The 24,718-nt window shown below is 45.1% G+C and overlaps 1 protein-coding gene across 1 annotated transcript in view; it reads left to right on the top strand.

Annotated features, from left to right (window-relative positions):
- Positions 1 to 24,718, top strand: part of LOC106604330 (teneurin-2) — a 299,583-nt gene that overhangs the window by 82,631 nt on the left and 192,234 nt on the right. The window lies entirely within an intron of this gene.

The raw sequence follows: 24,718 nt of genomic DNA, 5'->3' as shown, positions 1-24,718 counted from the left end.
AGTGATAATGCAGGCCTAGTGGTACTGGTGTTTTCCTCAGTGATAATGCAGGCCTAGTGGTACTGGTGTTTTACTCAGTGATAATGCAGACCTAGTGGTACTGGTGTTTTACTCAGTGATAATGCAAGCCTAGTGGTACTGTTGTTTTACTCAGTGATAATGCAGACCTAGTGGTACTGTTGTTTTACTCAGTGATAATGCAGACCTAGTGGTACTCAGTCCACTCTTAGAAAAGTGTCTGAAGGCTCTGTGTTTGATGTATTTTGGGATGATACTCTAATAAGGTTATGATTGTCAAGTCAATGATGGGTTTCCCTGTGTGTCAGTCTGTAATAGCTGTCAACTCTGAATAGTGCTTCAACAATAATTCACAGCTCATTGTGACTGAGGCTGAGTGGGTCCTAGAAACACACACACACACACACACACACACACACACACACACACACACACACACCGTATATCCATTTGCGTCGGGGAGGCTATTGATTGTGATTATTTTCAATAAGATCCAGCGTGTGGAATCCATAACAATATCGTCTGCAAACACACACACACACACACACACACACACACACACACACACACACACACACACACACACACACACACACACACACACACACACACACACACAATGTAATCAATCCAGTAGCTACATGGATGCAGTTTATATGGTAATAGAGTCTCTGGAGCAGGTAGGAGTCAGGCCTGGTCACTACTGACAATACACCACTGGAGTGGGGGAGAATCCTAATCCTGGTATACACACACTCACACACATAGACGTACTCTTTCTCTATCACACAAACACACACACACGTAAAGACATACATACACACACACACACACACACACACACACACACACACACACACACACACACACACACACACACACACACACAACACACACAACCACACCTGCCAATGAGATGTTGTGTGTTCATTAGAGACAGTATTCTAGAGAGATGAGTATGACTGGGTTTTGAGGTTAGTATGCCTCTTCATGTCAGTCTCTCTGGGTCTTGAGGTTAGTATGCCTCTTCATGTCAGTCTCTCTGGGTCTAGAGGTCGAGTTTGTCTCTTCATGTCAGTCTCTCTGGGTCTAGAGGTCGAGTATGTCTCTTCATATCAGTCTCTCTGGGTCTAGAGGTCGAGTATGTCTCTTCATGTCAGTCTCTCTGGGTCTAGTATGTCTCTTCATGTCAGTCTCTCTGGGTCTAGAGGTCGAGTATGTCTCTTCATGTCAGTCTCTCTGGGTCTAGAGGTTGAATATGTCTCTTCATGTCAGTCTCTCTGGGTCTAGAGGTCGAGTTTGTCTCTTCATGTCAGTCTCTCTGGGTCTAGAGGTCGAGTATGTCTCTTCATATCAGTCTCTCTGGGTCTAGAGGTCGAGTATGTTTCTTCATGTCAGTCTCTCTGGGTCTAGAGGTCAAGTATGTCTCTTCATGTCAGTCTCTCTGGGTCTAGAGGTCGAGTATGTCTCTTCATGTCACTCTCTCTGGGTCTAGTATGTCTCTTCATGTCAGTCTCTCTGGGTCTAGAGGTCGAGTATGTCTCTTCATGTCAGTCTCTCTGGGTCTAGTATGTCTCTTCATGTCAGTCTCTCTGGGTCTAGTATGTCTCTTCATGTCAGTCTCTCTGGGTCTAGAGGTCGAGTATGTCTCTTCATGTCAGTCTCTCTGGGTCTAGAGGTCGAGTATGTTTCTTCATGTCAGTCTCTCTGGGTTTAGAGGTCGAGTATGTCTCTTCATGACAGTCTCTCTGGGTCTAGAGGTCGAGTATGTCTCTTCATATCACTCTCTGGGTCTAGAGGTCGAGTATGTCTCTTCATGTCAGTCTCTCTGGGTCTAGAGGTCGAGTATGTCTCTTCATGTCAGTCTCTCTGGGTCTAGAGGTCGAGTATGTCTCTTCATGTCAGTCTCTCTGGGTCTAGTATGTCTCTTCATATCAGTCTGACTGGGTCTAGAGGTCAAGTATGTCTCTTCATGTCAGTCTCTCTGGGTCTAGAGGTCGAGTATGTCTCTTCATGTCAGTCTCTCTGGGTCTAGTATGTCTCTTCATGTCAGTCTCTCTGGGTCTAGAGGTCGAGTATGTCTCTTCATGTCAGTCTCTCTGGGTCTAGAGGTTGAATATGTCTCTTCATGTCAGTCTCTCTGGGTCTAGAGGTCGAGTTTGTCTCTTCATGTCAGTCTCTCTGGGTCTAGAGGTCGAGTATGTCTCTTCATATCAGTCTCTCTGGGTCTAGAGGTCGAGTATGTTTCTTCATGTCAGTCTCTCTGGGTCTAGAGGTCAAGTATGTCTCTTCATGTCAGTCTCTCTGGGTCTAGAGGTCGAGTATGTCTCTTCATGTCACTCTCTCTGGGTCTAGTATGTCTCTTCATGTCAGTCTCTCTGGGTCTAGAGGTCGAGTATGTCTCTTCATGTCAGTCTCTCTGGGTCTAGTGTGTCTCTTCATGTCAGTCTCTCTGGGTCTAGTATGTCTCTTCATGTCAGTCTCTCTGGGTCTAGAGGTCGAGTATGTCTCTTCATGTCAGTCTCTCTGGGTCTAGAGGTCGAGTATGTTTCTTCATGTCAGTCTCTCTGGGTTTAGAGGTCGAGTATGTCTCTTCATGACAGTCTCTCTGGGTCTAGAGGTCGAGTATGTCTCTTCATATCACTCTCTGGGTCTAGAGGTCGAGTATGTCTCTTCATGTCAGTCTCTCTGGGTCTAGAGGTCGAGTATGTCTCTTCATGTCAGTCTCTCTGGGTCTAGAGGTCGAGTATGTCTCTTCATGTCAGTCTCTCTGGGTCTAGTATGTCTCTTCATATCAGTCTGACTGGGTCTAGAGGTCAAGTATGTCTCTTCATGTCAGTCTCTCTGGGTCTGGAGGTCGAATATGTTTCTTCATGTCAGTCTGACTGGGTCTAGTATGTCTCTTTATATCAGTGTTACTGGGTCTTGAGCTTAGTATGTCTCTTCATGTCGGTCTCTCTGGGTCTTGAGCTTAGTATGTCTCTTCATGTCGGTCTCTCTGGGTCTGGAGGTCGAGTATGTCTCTTCATATCAGTCTCTCTGGGTCTAGAGGTCGAGTATGTCTCTTCATATCAGTCTCTCTGGGTCTAGAGGTCGAGTATGTTTCTTCATGTCAGTCTCTCTGGGTCTAGAGGTCAAGTATGTCTCTTCATGTCAGTCTCTCTGGGTCTAGAGGTCGAGTATGTCTCTTCATGTCACTCTCTCTGGGTCTAGTATGTCTCTTCATGTCAGTCTCTCTGGGTCTAGAGGTCGAGTATGTCTCTTCATGTCAGTCTCTCTGGGTCTAGTATGTCTCTTCATGTCAGTCTCTCTGGGTCTAGTATGTCTCTTCATGTCAGTCTCTCTGGGTCTAGAGGTCGAGTATGTCTCTTCATGTCAGTCTCTCTGGGTCTAGAGGTCGAGTATGTTTCTTCATGTCAGTCTCTCTGGGTTTAGAGGTCGAGTATGTCTCTTCATGACAGTCTCTCTGGGTCTAGAGGTCGAGTATGTCTCTTCATATCACTCTCTTGGTCTAGAGGTCGAGTATGTCTCTTCATGTCAGTCTCTCTGGGTCTAGAGGTCGAGTATGTCTCTTCATGTCAGTCTCTCTGGGTCTAGAGGTCGAGTATGTCTCTTCATGTCAGTCTCTCTGGGTCTAGTATGTCTCTTCATATCAGTCTGACTGGGTCTAGAGGTCAAGTATGTCTCTTCATGTCAGTCTCTCTGGGTCTGGAGGTCGAATATGTTTCTTCATGTCAGTCTGACTGGGTCTAGTATGTCTCTTTATATCAGTGTTACTGGGTCTTGAGCTTAGTATGTCTCTTCATGTCGGTCTCTCTGGGTCTTGAGCTTAGTATGTCTCTTCATGTTGGTCTCTCTGGGTCTGGAGGTCGAGTATGTCTCTTCATATCAGTCTCTCTGGGTCTAGAGGTCGAGTATGTCTCTTCATGTCAGTCTCTCTGGGTCTAGTATGTCTCTTCATATCAATCTGACTGGGTCTAGAGGTCAAGTATGTCTCTTCATGTCAGTCTCTCTGGGTCTAGAGGTCGAGTTTGTCTCTTCATGTCAGTCTCTCTGGGTCTAGTATGTCTGTTCATATCAGTCTGACGTGGTCTAGAGGTCAAGTATGTCTGTTCATGTCAATCTCTCTGGGTTTAGTAAGTCTCTTCATATCAGTCTGACTGGGTCTAGAGGTCAAGTATGTCTCTTCATGTCAGTCTCTCTGGGTCTGGAGGTTGAGTATGTTTCTTCATGTCAGTCTGACTGGGTCTAGTATGTCTCTTTATATCAGTGTTACTGGGTCGTGAGGTTAGTATGTCTTTTCATATCAGTCTCTCTGGGTCTAGAGGTCGAGTATGTCTCTTCATGTCAGTCTCTCTGGGTCTGGAGGTCGAGTATGTTTCTTCATGTCAGTCTGACTGGGTCGAGTATGTCTCTTCATATCAGTCTCTCTGGGTCTAGAGGTCGAGTATGTCTCTTCATGTCAGTCTCTCTGGGTCTAGACGTCGAATATGTCTCTTCATGTCAGTTTCTCTGGGTCTAGAGGTCAAGTATGTCTCTTCATGTCAGTCTCTCTGGGTCTGGAGGTCGAGTATGTTTGTTCATGTCAGGATGACTGGGTCTAGTATGTCTCTTCATGTCAGTCTCTCTGGGTCTAGAGGTTAGTATGTCTCTTTATATCAGTGTTACTGGGTCTAGGAGTTAGTATGTCTCTTTATATCAGTGTTACTGGGTCTTGAGGTTATTATGTCTCTTCATGTCAGTCTCTCTGGGTCTAGAGGTCGAGCATGTCTCTTCGTGTCAGTCTCTCTGGGTCTAGAAGTTGAGTATGTTTCTTCATGTCAGGATTACTGGGTCTAGAGGTTGACTATGTCTCTTCATGTCAGTCTGACTGGGTCTAGAGGTTAGTATGTCTATGTCAGTCTCTAGGTCTAGGTCTAGGAGTTAGTATGTCTCTTTATATCAGTGTTTCTGGGTCTTGAGGTTAGTATGTCTCTTCATGTCAGTCTCTCTGGGTCTGGAGGTCGAGTATGTCTCTTCATGTCAGTCTCTCTGGGTCTAGTGGTTAGTATGTCTCTTTATGTCAGTCTCTCTGGGTCTAGTGGTTAGTATGCCTCTTCATGTCAGTCTCTCTGGGTCTAGTGGTTAGTATGTCTCTTTATGTCAGTTTCTCTGGGTCTAGGAGTTGGTGTGTGTCTTTATGTCAGGATGACTGGGTCTAGGAGTTAGTATGTCTCTTTATGTCAGTCTCTCTGGGTCTAGGAGTTAGTATGTCTATGTCAGTCTCTAGGTCTAGGAGTTAGTATGTCTCTTTATATCAGTGTGACTGGGTCTTGAGGTTAGTATGTCTCTTCATGTCAGTATGACTGGGTGTCTGTTCACACATTATGGAAAACAATTCTTCAGAGAGAAAAGGAGAGAGAGAGACAGGAGAGGAGCGATGACATTAGAATCCCATAAGGGTGTTAACCTGTCTGGGCAAGGTGGGACGTTTGCGTCCCACCCTAGTCAACAGCCAGTGGAATCGCGTCGCGCGAAATACAAAACCTCATAAATGCTATAACTTCAATTTCTCAAACATATGACTATTTTACACCATTTTATAGATACACCTCTCCTGAATCGAACCACGTTGTCCGATTTCAAAAAGGCTTTACAGCAAAAGCAAAACATTAGATTATGTTAGGAGAGTACCCTGCCAAAAAAAAATCACACTGCCATTTTCAAAGCAACTAGATGCATCACAAATACCCAAAACACAGCTAAATGCAACACTAACCTTTGACAATCTTCATCAGATGACACTCCTAGGACATCATGTTACACAATACATGCATTTTTTGTTCGATAAAGTTCATATTTATATATAAAAACAGCATTTTACATCGGCGCGTGAAGTTAAAAAAATATTTTCCCTCAAATGCTTCCGGTGAATGAGCGCTACAATTTACAAAATTACTATTCGAAAACATTGTTAAAATGTAATATTGTCATTCAAAGAATTATAGATTAACATCTCGTGAATGCAACCGCATTGCCAGATTTAGAAATAACTTTACTGGGAAATCACACTTTGCAATGAACGACGTGGTATGCTCAGAAAAATAGGCTAGGCGATACATGTTAGCGCCATCTTGGAACCATCTAAAATCAAAAATACTATCGTAAATATTCCCTTACCTTTGATTATCTTCATCAGAAGGCACTTCCAGGAATCCCAGGTCCACAACAAATGTAGTTTTGTTCGAAAAGTTAATAATTTATGTCCCAATAGTTCCTTCTTGTTAGCGCGTTCCGAAGGCTACTCATAATGTACTGAAGCGCGTGGGACTTGTCGTCACGAATGTGCAAAAAATATATATTTACGTTCGTTCAAACATGTCAAACGTTGTATAACATAAATCTTTAGGGCCTTTTTCAACCAGAGCTTCAATAATATTCAAGGCGGACGATTGCATTGTCTTACTAAACGTTTCGGAACAAAAGGTTTCCCATGGGCGCCCGCGTCATAGTAGTAATAGCCCTCCCCCTGTGACCAACTTCCCAAGCCTCTCTTTGGGTCAGTTTCTACCATAGAAGACTCAAACCACTTTGTAAAGACTGTCGACATCTAGTGGAAGCCTTAGGAAGTGCTAAATGATGAATAAGTCCCTGTGTGTTTCAATGGCAAAGGTTTGAAGTGATTCCACACATCAGATTTCCATTTCCTGTTAGGATTTGTCTCAGGGTTTTGACTGCCATATGAGTTCTGTTATACTCACAGACACCATTCAAACAGTTTTAGAAACTTTAGAGTGTTTTCTATCCAAATCTACTAATTATATGCATATTCTAGTTACTGGGCAGGAGTAGTAACCAGATTAAATCGGGTACGTTTTTTATCCGGCCGTGCAAATACTGCCCCCTATCCCCAACAAGTTTTAAAGAGAGATGTCGGCTTTCCAATGGCTCTTGTGTTGGGAATGTTTTTTTTCTTCCTATTGAACTGTGCAAGTTTAGGCCTCTGTTTTTTATGTTTTAAGATGATTTCCCTTCATCAGTTTATTGCTGTAATTTGTATGCTGATTTTGAGATCAAATAAAATAAAATGTTATTTGTCACATACACATGGTTAACAGATGTTAATGCGAGTGTAGCGAAATGCTTGTGCTTCTTGTTCCGGCAGTGCAGTAATATCTAACAAGTAATCTAGCAAATGCACAACTACGTTATACACACAAATGTAAAGGGATGGAATAAGAATATGTACATATAAATATATGGATGAGCGATGGTCGTGCGGCATAGGCAAGATGCAATAGATGGTATGAAATACAGTATATACATATGAGATGAGTAATGTAGGATATGTAAACATTATTAAAGTTCCATTATTTAAAGTGACTAGTGATACCTTTATTAAATCCATTTATTAAAGTTGCCAGTGATTTGGGTCTGTATGTTGGCAGCATCCTCTCTATGTTAGTGATGGCTGTTTAACAGTCTGATGGCCTTGAAAAATAAACCGTTTTTCAGTCTCTCGGTCCCAGCTTTGATGCACCTGTACTGACCTTGCCATCTGGTTGATAGCGGGTTGAGCAGGGAGTGGCTCTGGTGGTTGTTGTCCTTGATAATCTTTTTGGCCTTCCTGTGACATCGGGTGCTGTAGGTGTCCTGGAGGGCAGGTAGTTTGCCCCCGATGATCCGCTGTGCAGACCGCACCACCCTCTGGAGAGCCTTGTGGTTGAGGGCGGTGCAGTTGCCGTACCAGGCAGTGATACAGCCTGACCGGATGCTCTCGATTGTGCATCTGTAAAAGTTTGTGAGGGTTTTAGGTGACAAGACAAATTTATTTAGCCTCCTGAGGTTGAAGAGGCGCTGTTGCGCTGTCTGTGTGGTGGAGCATTTCAGTTTGTCTGTGAAGGGTACGCTGAAGAAGTTAAAACTTTCCACCTTCTCCACTGCTGTCCCATCGGTGTGGATAGGGGAGTGCACCCTCTGTTGTTTCCTGAAGTCCACGATCATCTCCTTTGTTTTGTTGACACCACACTCTGAGTGCTCTCACCCCCTCCCTGTTGGCTGTCTCGTCGTTGTTGGTAATCAAGCCCACTACTGTTGTGTCGTCTGCAAACTTGATGATTGAGTTGGAGGCGTACATGTCCATGCAGTCATGGGTGAACAGAGAGTACAGGAGGGGCTGAGCACGCACCCCTGTGGGGCCCCAGTGTTGAGGATCAGCGAAGTGGAGATGTTGTTTCCTACCTTCACCTCCTGGGGGCGGCCAGTCAGAAAGTCCAGGACCCAATTGCACAGGGCGGGGTTGAGACCCAGGGCCTTAAGCTTAATAATGTGCTTAGAGGGTACTATGGTGTTGAATGCTGAGCTGTAGTCAATGAACAGCATTCTTACATGGGTATTCCTCTTGTCCAGATGGGATAGGGCAGTGTGTAGTGTGATGGCGATTGCATCATCTGTGGAACTGTTGTGGCGGTATGCAAACTGAAGTGGGTCTATGGTGACAGGTAAGGTGGAGGTGATATGATCCTTGACTAGTCTCTCAAAACACTTCATGATGACAGAAGTGAGTACTACAGTGCGGTAGTCATTTAGTCCAGTTATCTTTGCCTTCTTTGGTACAGAAACAATGGTGGCCATCTTGAAGCATGTGGGGATAGCAGACTGGGATAGGGAGTGATTGAATATGTCCGTAAACACATCTGCCAGCTGGTCTGCGCATGCTATGAGGACGCGGCTAAGGATGCCATCTGGGGCCAGCAGCCTTGCGAGGGTTAACACGTTTAAATGTCTTACTCACGTCGGCCATGGAGAAGGAGAGAGAAGTTTTCTTTTTGTAGTCCATAATTGCCTGTAGATCCTGCCACATACATCTTGTGTCTGGGCCGTTGAATTGCGACTCCATTTTGTCGCTATACTGACATTTCGCATTTTTGATTGCTTTGCGGAGGGAATAACTACATAATCCCCAACCTCTTTCCATGGCTGAATGCGGTGGTTCGCGCGTTCAGACCTGCGCAAATGCCACCGTCTATCCATGGTTTTGGTTGGGTTAGGTTTTAATAGTCTCCAATGCACTTCCTAATAAACTCACTCACCGAGTCAGCATGTAAATCGATGTTATTGTCTGAGGCTTCCCGGAACATTTTCCAGTCCACGTGATCAAAACAATCTTGAAGCGTGTATTCCAATTGGTCAGACCAGCACTGAATGGTTTTAGTCACGGGTACATCCTGTTTGAGTTTCTGCCTATAGGACGGTAAGAGCAAGATGGAGTCATTGTCTGATTTGCCGAAGTTAGTGTAGCAGTGATCCAGAGTTTAGCTCGAGCGGGTGCTACAGTCAATGTGCTGGTAGAATTTAGGTAGCCTTGTTCTCAAATTGCCTTTGTTAAAATCCCCAGCTACAATAAATGCAGCCTCAGGATATATGGTTTCCAGTTTACATAGAGTCCAGTGAAGTTCTTTTAGGGCCGTCAAGGTATCTGCTTGGGGGGAGATATACCCGTCTGTGACTATAATCGAAAATCATTCTCTTAGGAGATACTGCGGTCGGCATTTGATTGTAAGAAATTCTAGGTCAGGTGAACAAAAGGACTTGAGTTCCTCTATGTTGTTATTGTTACACCATGAGTCGTTAATCATGAGGCATACACCCCCGCCCTTCTTCTTACCAGAGAGATGTTTGTTTCTGTCGGCGTGACGCATGAAGAAACCCGGTGGCTGTACCGACTCTGGCAACATATCCCGAGTGAGCCATGTTTCTGTGAAACAGAGAATGTTACAATCTCTTTCTTTATTTTGAACTACACAAATTTCTATTAGAAGTGCAGGATCTTTAGGAGTAGTAAAATAATGTTTCCTAGGTCAGACGGGTCAAGTTTACGGTCCTTGAAGATGAACATCCATTATGAGAGCTGAGAGCCTACAGTACCGCTGTGGAATATGTTTGGAGCGATCACTTTGTCTTCTCTATCTCTTAGTCAATGGAAGGACGTCAGTAGATGATTGGTCTGTACTGGAGGTTCTCTGGACTATCTAAAGGCTAGATGAAGTAATGGATCAACTAGTTGAGAAAGAGAGAGAGAGAGGTGTAGAAAGAGGAGGAGGAGGTTGGAGGAGACAGATGTGTAGAAATAGGAGGAGGAGGAGGGAGGTGTAGAAAGAGGAGGATAGGATTCAAAGGTAAAGAAAGAGGAGGAGAAGACAAATGTGTAGAAAGAGGAGGAGTAGGAGACAGAGGTGCAGGAGGAGGAGGAAGAATAGGAGAGAGAGGTGCAGGAGGAGGAGGAAGAATAGGAGACAGAGGTGCAGGAGGAGGAGGAAGAATAGGAGACAGAGGTGCAGGAGGAGGAGGAAGAATAGGAGACAGAGGTGCAGGAGGAGGAGGAAGAATAGGAGACAGAGGTGCAGGAGGAGGAGGAAGAATAGGAGACAGAGGTGCAGGAGGAGGTGCAGGAGGAGGAGGAGGAAAAGAGCAGAAAACACTCTGTTCTTCAAAGATAAATGCAGGAACGGAGAGGCCCCATTGTGTCAGCTGCTGTCATCACTAAATGGCCCTCAGATCACTGTCAGCTAGATACACACACACACACACACACACACACACACACACACACACACACACACACACACACACACACACACACACACACACACACACACACAAGTGACTGACTGCTCCCTCTCACTCCAACATCTGTGCTGACAGCAGCCAAGGTAATGAGTCTCTTTGTGTGCCAGCACACAGAGTGTGTGCATGTGTGTGTATGTCGGTGTGTGTGTGTATGTCTGCGTGTGTGTGCATGTCTGTGTGTGTGTGCGCATGTCTGTGTGCTGCAGGTAGTTAGGAGGTAGTTAGCAGGTAGTTAGCAGGTACTTAGGAACATTCAACACTACTACTACTGATACTACACTGCTACCTCTCTATGAGTGTGTCTGTGTAGGTTTGTGAGTGTGTGAAGCTGTAGTCCAAGTGTGTTTAAGTGTGTGTGTGTGTGTGTGTGTGTGTGTGTGTGTGTGTGTGTGTGTGTGTGTGTGTGTGTGTGTGTGTGTGTGTGTGTGTGTGTGTGTGTGTGTGTGTGTGTGTGTGTGTGTGTTCGCGCGTGCGCGTGTAGGTGTGAATTAGTACTCCAGGTGTGCTGTTGAGCGGTGTGTATCAGAGAGGTGTGGTGCAAGGCAGGGATGGTGGAAGGGAGAGAGGGAGGGATAGAAGGATGAAGGGATGATGAATGGCTCTCGTTAGAGGGGTAATTTGTCTTTCTCCGTCTGACTAGGCTCCAGCTGTCGATCTATCGCTCCCTCCATCTCTCGCTCCTTCCATCTCTCTACTTCTCTGTCTGGCCTACCACTCCTCACAAGCCAGATGGGCAGACGGAGGGATGGAGGGAGGGAACGGATGGTGAAAGAGGAAGAGGGATACTGGGACCTATAAAGGAAACGTGTCAGGGATTAAGTGATAGACAGAGAGAAGGGGAGTTAGAATCACAGAGGGAGAGAGAGTAGGCCAATTAATGAAGGTATGGAAAGAGAGAGAGATTGGAGTCACCTATTCTCCTCTCATTTCATTTCACTGATCTGAGAGGACTGGAAGGGCAAGAGCACAGCTGACTACCATCACATTTATCCCACCTATCCCGCCTTCTCACAGCAGAACAGATGAAGGAAGAGAAAAATGGAGAGGAGAGGAGAGGAGAGGAGAGGAGAGGAGAGGAGAGGAGAGGAGAGGAGAGGAGAGGAGAGGAAGCCTCTGTAGAAGATTGAGTAGCATTTCAGTTCAGTATTGTGTACTTCTTTTTAGGTAATTGAAGACACTTTTATCCAGAGCGACTTACAACAGACTTCTTCAGAGATCAGAGTGTATTCTGACCTATAGCTCAGTGAGAGGTCAAGACTGTGAACCAAGCAGGCCTGAAGGACTCTTACTGCATCCCAAATGGCACCCTATTCCCTATTTAGTGCACTACTTTTGACCAGACCCATATGGGCCCTAACATAGTGTACTATATAGGGAAAAGAATGCGGCTTTGGGACACAAACCATCTCACAGTAATAGAGTTGATCTCAGCGAACAATAGATGTTAAACACTTTGTCTTCAGGCTGAGTGATCTGACACAACAGTGGTGCAACAGCACGTCTGTTGTCTGTGTTCTCCTGACAGACCTGCCTCTTCATCCCTCAATCAGAGAGGAAACTAAATGTTACAGGTTTGTCACATTAGTTCTTTCTCTCTCTCTCTCTCTCTCTCTCTCTCTCTCTCACACACACACACACACACATGCACACACAGAAATAAATAAATAAACAATGAAAGAAAGACAGAAAGAAAGAAAGAAAGAACAAGCAAAAGGAAACAGAGAGACTAGTGAACCAACAAAGGACAGCTCCAGCTAATGTAATCACCTAGAGGACCACTAATACCTGGAGGACCATGTGACACATGATGCCTAGCTCCAGCTACAGTAAGAGATGTAATCACCTGGAGGACCACGTGACCCATGATGCCTAGCTCCAGCTACAGTAAGAGATGTAATCACCTGGAGGACCACGTGACCTATGATGCCTAGCTCCAGCTAAGAGATGTAATCACCTGGAGGACCACGTGACCTATGATGCCTAGTCTTTGTTCCACAAACACAAAGCAATTTCCACTGACCTTTCTAGTTGTGTATTGGAACTAAATGAGTGGAGTTAAACATGCCCCACGGCTTCATTGCTAAAGAGATTACACTTCCCATAATTGCTTTTGGCTTTCTAGTGCCATTTCTTTCTTTTTGTAATTAAAGTGATTTAAAATATTAATAACCACCCAACACACACACGCACCAACCCACACACACACACGCTCACGCACCAACCCACACACACACACTCACACACTCACACACACACAAACACACACAGGCTCACGCACCAACCCACACACACACACACGCTCACGCACCAACCCACACACACACGCTCACACACCCACACACACACAAACACACACACGCTCACGCACCAACCCACACACACACGCTCACACACCCACACACACACAAACACACACACGCTCACGCACCCACACACACACACAGATATACATGCATGTTCACAAATGCTGTACATGTTCACATACACACACTCTGATCTCTCCTTTCCCACTGTCATCAGCACCCTCATTAAACAGTAAGTGGAATATGCTAAAATCCTGAACGCTCTCTCCTGATCGATAGAACTGAGTGATCCATTTATTCTGATCAGTTGTTCTCCTGCATGCCTTTCTCCCCCCTCCCTTTCCTCTTTCATGTTTTATCTCCACACTGTTCTGTCCTCAGCTTAGCGGCTCTCTCCTTTTCACTCCTCCGCTCTCTTCTCTGGAGAATTGTTTTTCCATCATTTGTGAATAGACAAGAATAGACACCCAGAGAGACTAACATACTCATCTCTCTAGAATACTGTGTTTAATGAACACACAATATCTCATCGGCAGGTGTCTCAGTGGTCTCCTTTTCTTTCATTCCTCTCCCTCTCCCTCTATTTCTCTCTCCCTCTCACTATCTCCCTCACTCTTTCTCCCTATCCCTCTATCTCACTCTATTTCTTTCTCCCTTTCCCTCTGCCTCTGTCTCTCTCCCTTTATCTCCCTATATCCCTCAATATATCCCCCTCTCCATCTATCTCTCTCCCTCTCTCTCTCTCTCAATACAATTCAATTTAAGGGCTTTATTGGCATGGGAAACATATGTTAACATTGACAAAGTGAGTGAAGTAGATAATAAACAAAAGTGAAAATAACAATACAAATTAACAGTAAACATTACACTTACAGAAGTTCTAAAAGAATAAAGACATTTCAAATGTCATATTCTGTATATATACAGTATTGTAACAATGTGCAAATAGTTAAAGTACCAAAGGGAAAATAAATAAACATAAATATGGGTTGTATTTACAATGGTGTTTGTTCTTCACTGGTTGCCCTTTTCTTGTGGCAACAGGTCACAAATCTTGCTGCTGTGATGGCACACTGGTATTTCAGCCAGGAGATATGGGAGTTAATCAATATTGAGTTTCTTTCAAAATCTTTGTGGGTCTGTGTAATCTGAGGGAAATATGTGTCTCTAATATGGTCATACATTTGGCAGGAGGTTAGGAAGTGCAGCTCAGTTTCCACCTCATTTTGAAGGCAGTGTGCACATAGCCTGTCTTCTCTTGAGAGCCAGGTCTGCCTACGGCGGCCTTTATCAATAGCAAGGCTATGCTCAAGTCAAAGCTTTCCTTAAGTTTGGGTCAGTCACAGTGGTCAGGTATTCTGCCACTGTTTGCTCTGTTTAGGGGGTGAAATAGCATTGTGGTTTTCTTAGTTTTTTGGTTAATTCTTTCCAATGTGTCAAGTAATTATCTTTTTGTTTTCTCGTGATTTGGTTGGGTGTAATTGTGCTGCTGTCCTGGGGCTCTGTGGGGTGTGTTTGTGTTTGTGAACAGAGCCTCAAGACCTGTTACGTCTGTCGTTCAATGAAGACCAAGGTGCAGCGTGGTAGGCGTATATTTTCTTTAATTTTAAATGTACCACCAAAAAACAATACAACGAACGTAAAGCTAGGAGTGCAAACACATGCATCACAAAAGACAAGATCCCACAACTGAAGGTGGGAAAAAGGGCTGCCTAAGTATGATCCCCAATCAGAGACAACGATAGACAGCTGCCTCTGATTGCGAACCATACTCGGCCAACAAAGAAATATAAACATAGATTTCCCACCCTAGTCACACCCTGACCTACCAAATAGAGAATTTAAAGGATCTCTAAGGTCAGGGCGTGACAAGACCAGTTTGCTTAGGGGACTCTTCTCCAGGTTCATCTCTCTGGAAGTGATGGCTTTGTTATGGAAGGTTTGGGAATCGCTTCCTTTTAGGTGGTTGTAGAATTTAACGGCTCTTTTCTGGATTTTGATAATTATCAGGTATCGGCCTAATTCTGCTCTGCATGCATTATTTGGTGTTCTACGTTGTACACAGAGGATATTTTTGCAGAATTCTGCATGCAGTCTCAATTTGGTGTTTGTCCCATTTTGTAAATTCTTGGTTGGTGAGCGGACCCCAGACCTCACAACCATAAAGGACTCTTTAACTGGGTTCTATAACTGATTCAAGTACATTTACAAAGATCCTAAATGGTATGTATGTCAAGTTTAATGTTCGTTTTGATGGCATAGAATGCCCTTCTTGCCTTGTCTCTCAGCTCATTCACAGCTTTGTGAAAGTTACCTGTGGCGCTGATGTTTAGACCGAGGTATGTATAGTTTTTTGTGAGCTCTAGGACAACGGTGTCTAGATGAAATTTGTATTTGTGGTCCTGGCGAATTGACATTTTTTGGAACACCATTATTTTTGTCGTACTGATATTTACTGTCAGGGCCCAGTTCTGACAGAATCTGTGCAGAAGATCTAGGTGCTGCTGTAGGCCCTCCTTGGTTGGTGACAGAAGCACCAGATCATCTGCAAACAGGAGACATTTGACTTCAGCTTCTAGTAGGTTGAGGCTGGGTGCTGCAGACTGTTCTAGTGCTTTCGCCAATTCATTGATATATATGTTGAAGAGAGTGGGGCTTAAGCTGCATCCCTGTCTCACCCCACGACCCTGTGGAAAGACTTGCGTGTTTTTTGCCAATTTTAACCGCACACTTGTTGTTTGTGTACATGGATTTTATAATGTCGCATGCTTTTCTGAAATCAACAATGCGTGAGAAGACTTTGCCTTTGTTTTGGTTTGTTTGTTTGTGAATTAGGGTGTGCAGGGTGAATACATGGTGTATGGTGCGGTAATTTGGTAAAAAAAAAATATATATTTTAGGGAAGACCCAGATGCAGACAGTGCCGAAGTAACAAAAGTTTATAACTAGAACAGGGGTCAGGCAAAACGACAGGTCAAGGGTAGGCAGAGGTCAGTAATCCAGATCAGGAGCCAAAGGGCTATGAGACATGGGTTTGATTTTAGACACATTAAAGTTTGCGGGACTCCACCGGGAGGAGTAGATCCCAGGTGGACAGCCATACCTTCTGCCCGAGATGATACCGGGAAGCTGGAGTCCGGTGGTGGTCCGCTTGTCGTCAATACCTGGAGGTGGTCTTGAGAAGGGCCGACCGGGCTCTCTTCCAGGTACGACGACAGCAGCGGACAAACATCTGGGCTGAAGGTATGCCCAGGGAACACTCAAATGGCGAGAGACCCGTGGCAGTTCAAGAAAGGGTGTTGCGGGCGTATTCAACCCACACTAGTTGCTGGCTCCAGGTGGTGGGGTTAGCGGAGACCAGGCAGCGAAGAGTCGTTTCCAAGTCTTGGTTGGCTCATGCCGACTGGCCGTTGGACTGGGGGTGGAACCTGGAGGACAGGCTGGCCGATGACCTAATGAGCATGCAGAACACCTTCCAGAACCGGGACGAGAACTGTGGACCCCGGTCGGAGACCATGTTCACCGGGAGTCCATGGATCCGGACGATGTGCTGCACCATGAGCTGGGCCATCTCTTTGGCAGAGGGTAGCTTGGAGAGAGGAATGAAGTAGGCAGCTTTGGAAAACCGGTCCACTACTGTCAGGATGGCGGTGTTGCCATCAGATGGGGGAAGACCCATGACGATGTCCAGGGATATGTGAGACCAGGGACAGTGAGGGACAGGCAGTGGTTGAAGAAGACCAGCCGGAGCTTGCCGAGGAGTCTTGATCTGCGCACGGATCGTGCAGGCAGAAAACGCGGAGATGTCTGGAACCATGGTAGGCCACCAAAAGCGTTGTCGCACAAAGGTCAGGGTCGGGACCCCGGGTGGCAGGCAAGCCTGGAGGAGTGGGCCCACTCCAGGACCGAGGAGCAGACGGCGTCAGGCACAAACATCCAGTTATCTGGCCCCCAGGGTTCGGCTTGGAACACTGTGACGTAAGCTGGGGCCAATCCACCACCGCTCTCACCCTCCATCTGTACACTCCTTGCAGCGATGATGTAACCCAGGAAGGGGATGGTGGAGCGATGGAATTCACACTTTTCCACTTTCACAAAAGCTGGTGCTCCAGGAAGCGTTGGAGAACCTGTCAGACGTGGAGCACCTGTTCTTGGGCGGAGCGGGAGAAGACGAGGATGTCCAGCTTGGAGAACACGGTGGCTCCCTGGAGCGGCTCGAAAGCTGAGGAGATGAGTAATAGCGGGTAGCGGTTCTTCACCGTGATGTTGTTGAGGTCACGGTAGTTGTTGCATGGGTGCAGGGTTTTGTCCTTTTTCTCCACAAAGAAGAACCTGCACGGGGAGGCAGAAGGATGGATGAACCCTGCAGCTAGGGAGTCCTCAATGTAGGTCTCCTCAGCCTTGGCCTACGGACCCGACAGAGAGTATAGTTGTTCCAGGGGTGGAGTGGTGCCTGGGAGAAGGTCAATCCTGCAGTCATATGTTTTGTGCGGCGGAATCGAAGGGGTCCGGGACTTACTGAACACCTCCCTGAGGTCCTGGTACACTGTGAGAATGGCGGAGAGGTTCGGGGCAACTTCCAAGCCCACAGGAAGATGTCCCGGGGCAGGCTGCACTGACTTCAAATAATGGCCGTGGCACAACGGGCTCCAGCCCATAATGTCAACAGCAGTCCAGTCTATGATGGGTTTGTGTCGCTGGAGCCAAGAGAATCCCAATACCACAGGAACCTGAGGAGACTTAATCAGCATGAATTGGATTGTCTCGCTGTGGTTCCCTGACACCTGTAGGTTGATGGGAGTGGTATTGTGAGTGACCCGGCCTAGAGCGCCCGTCCAGCGCTCTAACGTCCATGGGAATGGAGAGGGGCTGAGTAGGGATGCCCAGCTCGGACGCCAGGGTAGCGTCCAAAAAATGTTAATCGGCCCCAGAGTCCATGATTACCCGGAGAGATGTCAACTGGCTCCCCACAGCAGGATGGCATGGAAAGGTGTCCGAGTAAGGGGAGAGGAAAAGTTCTCCATAAGGCCCACCAGACTACTCGCCCCTTCTTGATGAGCCTGGTTTTTGAATGGGCAGGCAGCTATGAAATGGCCCGTAGCTCCACAAAACAGGCAACTTTGGGTGTGGAGTGGGCGTAAGCGCTCAGCCGGAGTCAATCTAGCCCTGCAAAGGTGCATGGACTCCGAAGGAGACGAGCCGGCAGCCCTCGGTAATTCCCGAGAGAACTTGGGTGACGTCGGGTTCACTCGGACATGTAGACCTCGGAGGTCTCCTTGCCTTCTTCGGAGGCAAGATGGAAATTGAGGGCTAACGAGGGCGTCAGGGCACATATTCTCTCTCCCTCCTACGTTCTCGATGCCGCCCATCGATCCGGATGGTCAAGGCTATGAGGGAGTAAAGGTTCATGGGCAGCTCCCGGGCTGCAAGCTCATGTTTGACCACCTCCGATAATCCATGGAGGAACATGTCGAACAATGCTTCCGGGTTCCAGGCACTCTCAGCTGCCAATGTGCGAAAATCCACTGGGTACACTACGGGAGTCTTGATGTAGCCAGAGCAGCTTACAAGCAGACTCTCTCCCGGACAACGGAGAATCAAACACATTCCGAATTTCCACCACGAACTGCTCTAGCCCAGGCAAGTCTCCTCCCGGACATAAGCGTTATAATATACGCTATCCTCAAGCAGTCTTAGGGGAACGAAGAAGGCTGCAGCTCAAAAATAAGTGAGCACTGGGGAGAAAAGCCTGGCAGGATCCGGAATCTCCAGCATTGCACTCCGGGGGAGGTAACCGGGGTTCTCAGGACACTGGGTTAGGCTGGTAGATTACGGGTGGGACCCACTGCCTAGTGGGGAATCTGCAGAATTGCTCCAGCAAAGTCTCGAATGCCTGGTCATGGCGTTCTGCCAGTGTATGGATTCTATCCATAAGACATTGCAGTAACTCCTCGTGTCGTCCAATGGTGGCTCCTTGCAGGGAGACAACGTTGTGGAGCTGGTCTGAGTCTGCTGGATCGGGCATGGCCAGTTCGTACTATCACGTTTTAGGGAAGACCCAGATGCAGACAGTGTAGAAGTAACACAAGTTTATTACTAAAACAGGGGGCAGGCAAAACGACAGGTCAAGGGCAGGCAGAGGTCAGTAATCCAGATCAGAGTCCAAAACGTACAGAATGGCAGGCAGTCTGAGGGTCAGGGCAGGCAGAATGGCCAAAACCAGGAAAACTAGAAAACAGGAACTGTAGAAATGACATGCACAAGGGGAAAAACGCTGGTAGGCTTGACGAACAAAATGAACTGGCAACAGACAAACAGAGAACACAGGTATAAATACATAGGGGATAATGAGGGGAGATGTGAGATAGCTGGTGGGAGGTGGAGACAAGCACAAAGACAGGTGAAACAGATCAGGGTGTGACAAATTTGACATTTGCTCAGTAGATTGTTTTCACTGAGGAAATGTACAAGTCTGCTGTTGATAATGTAGAGGATTTTCCCAAGGTTGCTGTTGAGGCATATCCCACGGTAGTTTTTGGGGTCAAATTTATCTCCACTTTTGTGGACTGGGGTGATCAGTCCTTGTTTCCAAATATTGGGGAAGATGCCAGAGCTAAGGATGATGTCAAAGAGTTTTAGTATAGCCAATTGGAATTTGTTGTCTGTATATTTGATCATTTCATTGAGGATACCATCAACACCACAGGCCTTTTTGGGTTGAAAGGTTTGTATTTTGTCCTGTAGTTCATTCAATATAATTGGAGAATCCAGTGTGTTCTGGTAGTCTTTAATAGTTGATTCTAAGATTGATGTTTGATCATGTATATGTTTTTGCTGTTTGTTCTTTGTTATAGGGCCAATAAGATTGGAGAAGTGGTTTATACATACATCTCAGTTTTTGATAGATAACTCTTCGTGTTGGTGTTTGTTTAGCGTTTTCCAATTTTCCCAGAATTGGTTCGAGTCTATGGATTCTTCAATTACATTGAGCTGATTTCTGACATGCTGTTCCTTGTTTTTCCATAGTGTATTTCTGTATTGTTTTAGTGACTCACCATAGTGAAGACGTAGACTCAGGTTTTCTGGGTCTCTATGTTTTTGGTTGGATGGGTTTCTCAATTTCTTTCTTAGGTTTTTGCATTCTTCATCATGTGTCATTGTTGTTCATTTTCTTCAGTTTTCTGTCTGAACATTTTTAGATTTGATAGGGAAGCAAATATACTGTTAAGATTGTCTACTGCCAAGTTTACACCTTCACTATTACAGTGGAACGTTTTGTCCAGGAAGTTGTCTAAAAGGGATTGAATTTGTTGTTGCCTAATTGTTTTTTGGTAGGTTTACACACTACTTTCCTTCCATCTATAGCATTTCATAATATTATTCAGTTCCTTTGGCTTTGATGCCTCATGATTGAGTATTGCTCTGTTCAAGTAGAGTGGGATTTTGCTTTGATCTGATAGGGGTGTCAGTGGACTGACTGTGAACGCTATGAAAGACTCTGGGTTGAGGTCAGTGATAAAGTAGTACACAGTACTACTGCCATGAGATGAGCTATAGGTGTCACTACCGTAGGATTCCCCTCGAAGCCTACCATTGACTATTTACATACCCAGCGTGCAACAGAGCTGCAGGAGTTGTGATCCGTTTTTGTTGGTAATGTTGTCGTAGTTGTGTCTTGGGGGGCATATTGGGGAGGGAATGCTGTCACCTCCAGGCAGGTGTTTGTCCCACTGTATGCTAAGGGTGTCAGGTTCTTGTCCAGTTCTGACATTTAGGTCACCACAGACTAGTACATGTCCCTGGAAATGATTTATTTCCTCCTCTAGGATGGAGAAGCTGTCTTCATTAAAGTATGGGGATTCTAGTGGGGGGATATAGGTAGCACACAGGACAACATTTTTCTCTGCTGAGATCATTTCCTTTTAAATTTCTTTGCCAAATGTAAAAAAAATCCTTTTTAATTAATTCAATAGAGTGAGTTAGGTCTGCTCTATACCAAATTAGCATACCTGGTAGTTTGGTGGATGGGACTACCAGCTCTCTGTAACCTAGAGGGCAACCAGTGGGTATGTCTCCTCTATGCCATGTTTCTTGTAGGATGACAATGACTGTATTTCCAAAAGTCCAGGTTCCTGCTCTTTAGGCCCAAGGCAGATGACCTCAGGCCTTAGATATTCTCTCACTCTCTCTCTATATCTCTCTATCTCTCTCTCCCTGTCCCTCTCTATCTCTTTATCTCTCCCCTCTCTCTCTCTCACTCTCTCTATCCCCCTCTCCCTGTCCCTCTGTCTTTCTTGCCCTCTCCCTCGCTCTCCTCCTTCTCCTCTTTCCTTCTCATTTCATCCCTGTTGGTTACAGCTAGTGTTTACCTTGCTCTTGTTTATCCATCTATGTTCTGCTGTGTGCTCTGATTATAGTGAACTACACACACATACGGACACATACGCAAGACACACACACACACACACACGCACGCACACACACACGCACACACACACACACACACACACACAGACACTCACACGCACATACACACGCACGCACGGACACACACACACCACACCCATGGTGTAAACAGCAGACAGTGCAGGCCATGCGTCTCCCAGGAGTGTAGTTAGTGTGTGATACACATCGATCCCTGCTCTGGTTTCCATGATGCAAACCTCTTGCCTCTTACTGGGCCTGATACTTACACTGCTGGTCAACACATAGAACAATCTCTCTCTCTCTCTCTCTCTCTCTCTCTCTCTCTCTCTCTCTCTCTCTCTCTCTCTCTCTCTCTCAGCTCTTTATCTCTTTCTCTCTCTTTCTATATATACACAGTTGAAGTCTGAAGTTTACATACACTTAGGTTTGAGTCATTAAAACTTGTTTTTCAACCACTCCACAAATTTCTTGTTAACAAACTATATTTTTGGCAAGTCGGTTTGGACATCTACTTTGTGCATTACACAAGTAATTTTTCCAACAATTGTTTACAGACAGATTACTTCACTTATAATTCACTGTATCACAATTTGATTGGGTCAGAAGTTTACATAAACTCAATTAGTATTTGGTAGCATTGCCTTTAAATTGTTGAACTTGGGTGAAACGTTTTGGGTAACCTTCCACAAGCTTCCCACAATAAGTTGGGTGAATTTTGGCCCATTCCTCCTGACAGAGCTGGTGTAACTTAGTCAGGTTTGTAGGCCTCCTTGCTCACACACGCTTTTTCAGTTATGCCCACAAATGTTCTATATGATTGAGGTCAGGGCTTTGTGATGGCCACTCCAATACCTTGACTTTGTTGTCCTTAAGCCATTTTGCTTTGGAAGTATGCTTGTTGTTTTTGTTGTCTTTCACTTTGTTGTCCTTAAGCCACAACTTTGGAAGTATGCTAGGGGTCATTGTCCATTTGGAAGACCCATTTGCGACCAAGCTTTAACTTCCTGACTGATGTCTTAAGATGTTGCTTCAATATATCCACATAATTTTTCTTCCTCATGATGCTATCTATTTTGTGAAGTGCACCAGTCTCTCCTGCAGCAAAGCACCCCCACAACATGATGCTTCACGTTTGGGATGGTGTTCTTTGGCTTGCAAGGCTCCCCCTTTTTCCTCCAAACATAACAATTTTCATTATGGCCAAACAGTACTATTTTTGTTTCATCAGACGAGACGACATTTCTCCAAAAAGTTCAATCTTTGTCCCCATGTGCAGTTGCAAACCGTAGTCTGGCTTTTTTATGGTGGTTCTGGAGCAGTGGCTTCTTCTGGGATTGATTTTCAGTTTTCGCACCAAAGTACGTTCATCTCTAGGAGACAGAACGCGTCTCCTTCCTGAGCGGTATGACGGCTGTGTGGTCCCATGGTGTTTATACTTGCGTACTATTGTTTGTACAGATAGATGAATGTGGGACCTTCAGGCATTTGGAAATTGCTCCCAAGGATGAACCAGACTTGTGGGGGTCTGCAATTATTTTTCTGAGGTCTTGGCTGATTTCTTTTGATATTCCCATGATGTCAAGCAAAAGGCCACTGAGTTTGAAGGTAAGCCTTGAAATACATCCACAGGTACACCTTCAATTGACTTAAATGATGTCAATTAGCCAATCAGAAGCTTCTAAAGCCATGACATCATTTTCTGGAATTTTCCAAGCTGTTTAAAGGCACAGTCAACTTAGTGCATGTAAACTTCTGACCCACTGGAATTGTGATACAGTGAATTATAAGTGAAACAATCTGTCTGTAAACAATTGTTGGAAAAATTACTTGTTTCATGCACAAAGTAGATGTCCTAACTGACTTGCCAAAACTATAGTTGGTTAACAAGAAGTTTGTGGAGTGATTGAAAAACAAGTTTTAATGACTCCAACCTAAGTGTATGTAAACTTCCGACTTCAACTGTGTGTATATATATATATATATATATATATATATATATATATATATATATATATATATATATATATTCTTAATCTCTTTCTCTCTCTTCTCTTATTCTCTGTTTCTGTAGGACAGTTTGTTATTGCAGTGTATCATTGTCAGTGTGTGAGATTCAGAAGAAAATAAATGATCAATGCAATGCTGTGGTGAATACTGAAAACCATAGAGCACAATAACAACAACTATAACAACACAAGATCAATGCTGAGCAGTTCTGCTTTCATGTGGATCTCAGTGTCCTTACTGTGAGACAACTGCATTCCTACGGACAGAGAGGGAGAGAGTGAGAAAGGGAGAGAGAGAGGGTGAGGATAGAATGAGTTCTGCTATCTGTTCTTTTGTTCCTCAAGGTCTCTGGGTTCTCTTTCCGTCTATCTCTCGCCTTCGCTCTTGTACAAAAGGAGATAGAGAGTAGTGAGTGAGATTAAAGTAAATGGATGGTTACTTTCCAGAGAGTGTAAGGCCACAAGAGAACGTCATGTACTCTACCTTTCCTACTTACCACATTAACTCTTCAAATGCATGCAGTCAGGAGACTTTCATTCTCTTTCCTCATATCCGTCTCCACAATACTTTTCTCTTTTCTCACTACTTCTTGAAGGTGAAGGACAACGTGTTCTCCTGAGATTCAAAATAATAATAGCTTTATTGACAGGAGTGTTTGAAAAACAATGTCCCTGCTGCTGGCTGGCCCAAGGCTATCATTAAAAACTGGAATGAAATAATACAAAAATAACTGATTATCACAGTCATAAAGGGACAATAATAAAGTGGGTTTAATTAGTAGCCGGTAATGACTCTAGTCCTGCTGTGTCTTTGGACTCGACTAACTGACCTCATTTAACCAGCGTTGTTGATAGACTGAGCTGTGAATATTACAGAATTATAATTATTCTACATCATGAGATATCTCTATATAGAAACTATTAGATTTCCTTGTCCTTGATTCCAAACCTGTAGAGAATAGACTTGTAAATCCTACTGTCTGTCCTGTCCCTCTCTCTAGTGTAAAGGACCAGCCTCAATATGTCCTATCTCCTGTCCCTCTCTCTAGTGTAAAGGACCAGCCTCAATGTGTCCCCACTCCTGTCCCTCTCTCTAGTGTAAAGGACCAGCCTCAATATGTCCTATCTCCTGTCCCTCTCTCTAGTGTAAAGGACCAGCCTCAATATGTCCTATCTCCAGTCCCTCTCTCTAGTGTAAAGGACCAGCTTCAATGTGTCATATCTCCTGCCCCTTTCTCTAGTGTAACTGACCAGCCTCAATGTGTCATATCTCCTGTCCCTCTCTCTAGTGTAAAGGACCAGCCATCAATGTGTCAGACTCCTCCGTCCCATGGCTCAACTATGTAAAGCTACTGA

The sequence above is a fragment of the Salmo salar genome, chromosome ssa05 (assembly GCF_905237065.1).
Source record: "Salmo salar chromosome ssa05, Ssal_v3.1, whole genome shotgun sequence".
Taxonomy (NCBI): domain Eukaryota; kingdom Metazoa; phylum Chordata; class Actinopteri; order Salmoniformes; family Salmonidae; genus Salmo; species Salmo salar.
This window is presented reverse-complemented; position numbering and strand designations above follow the sequence as displayed.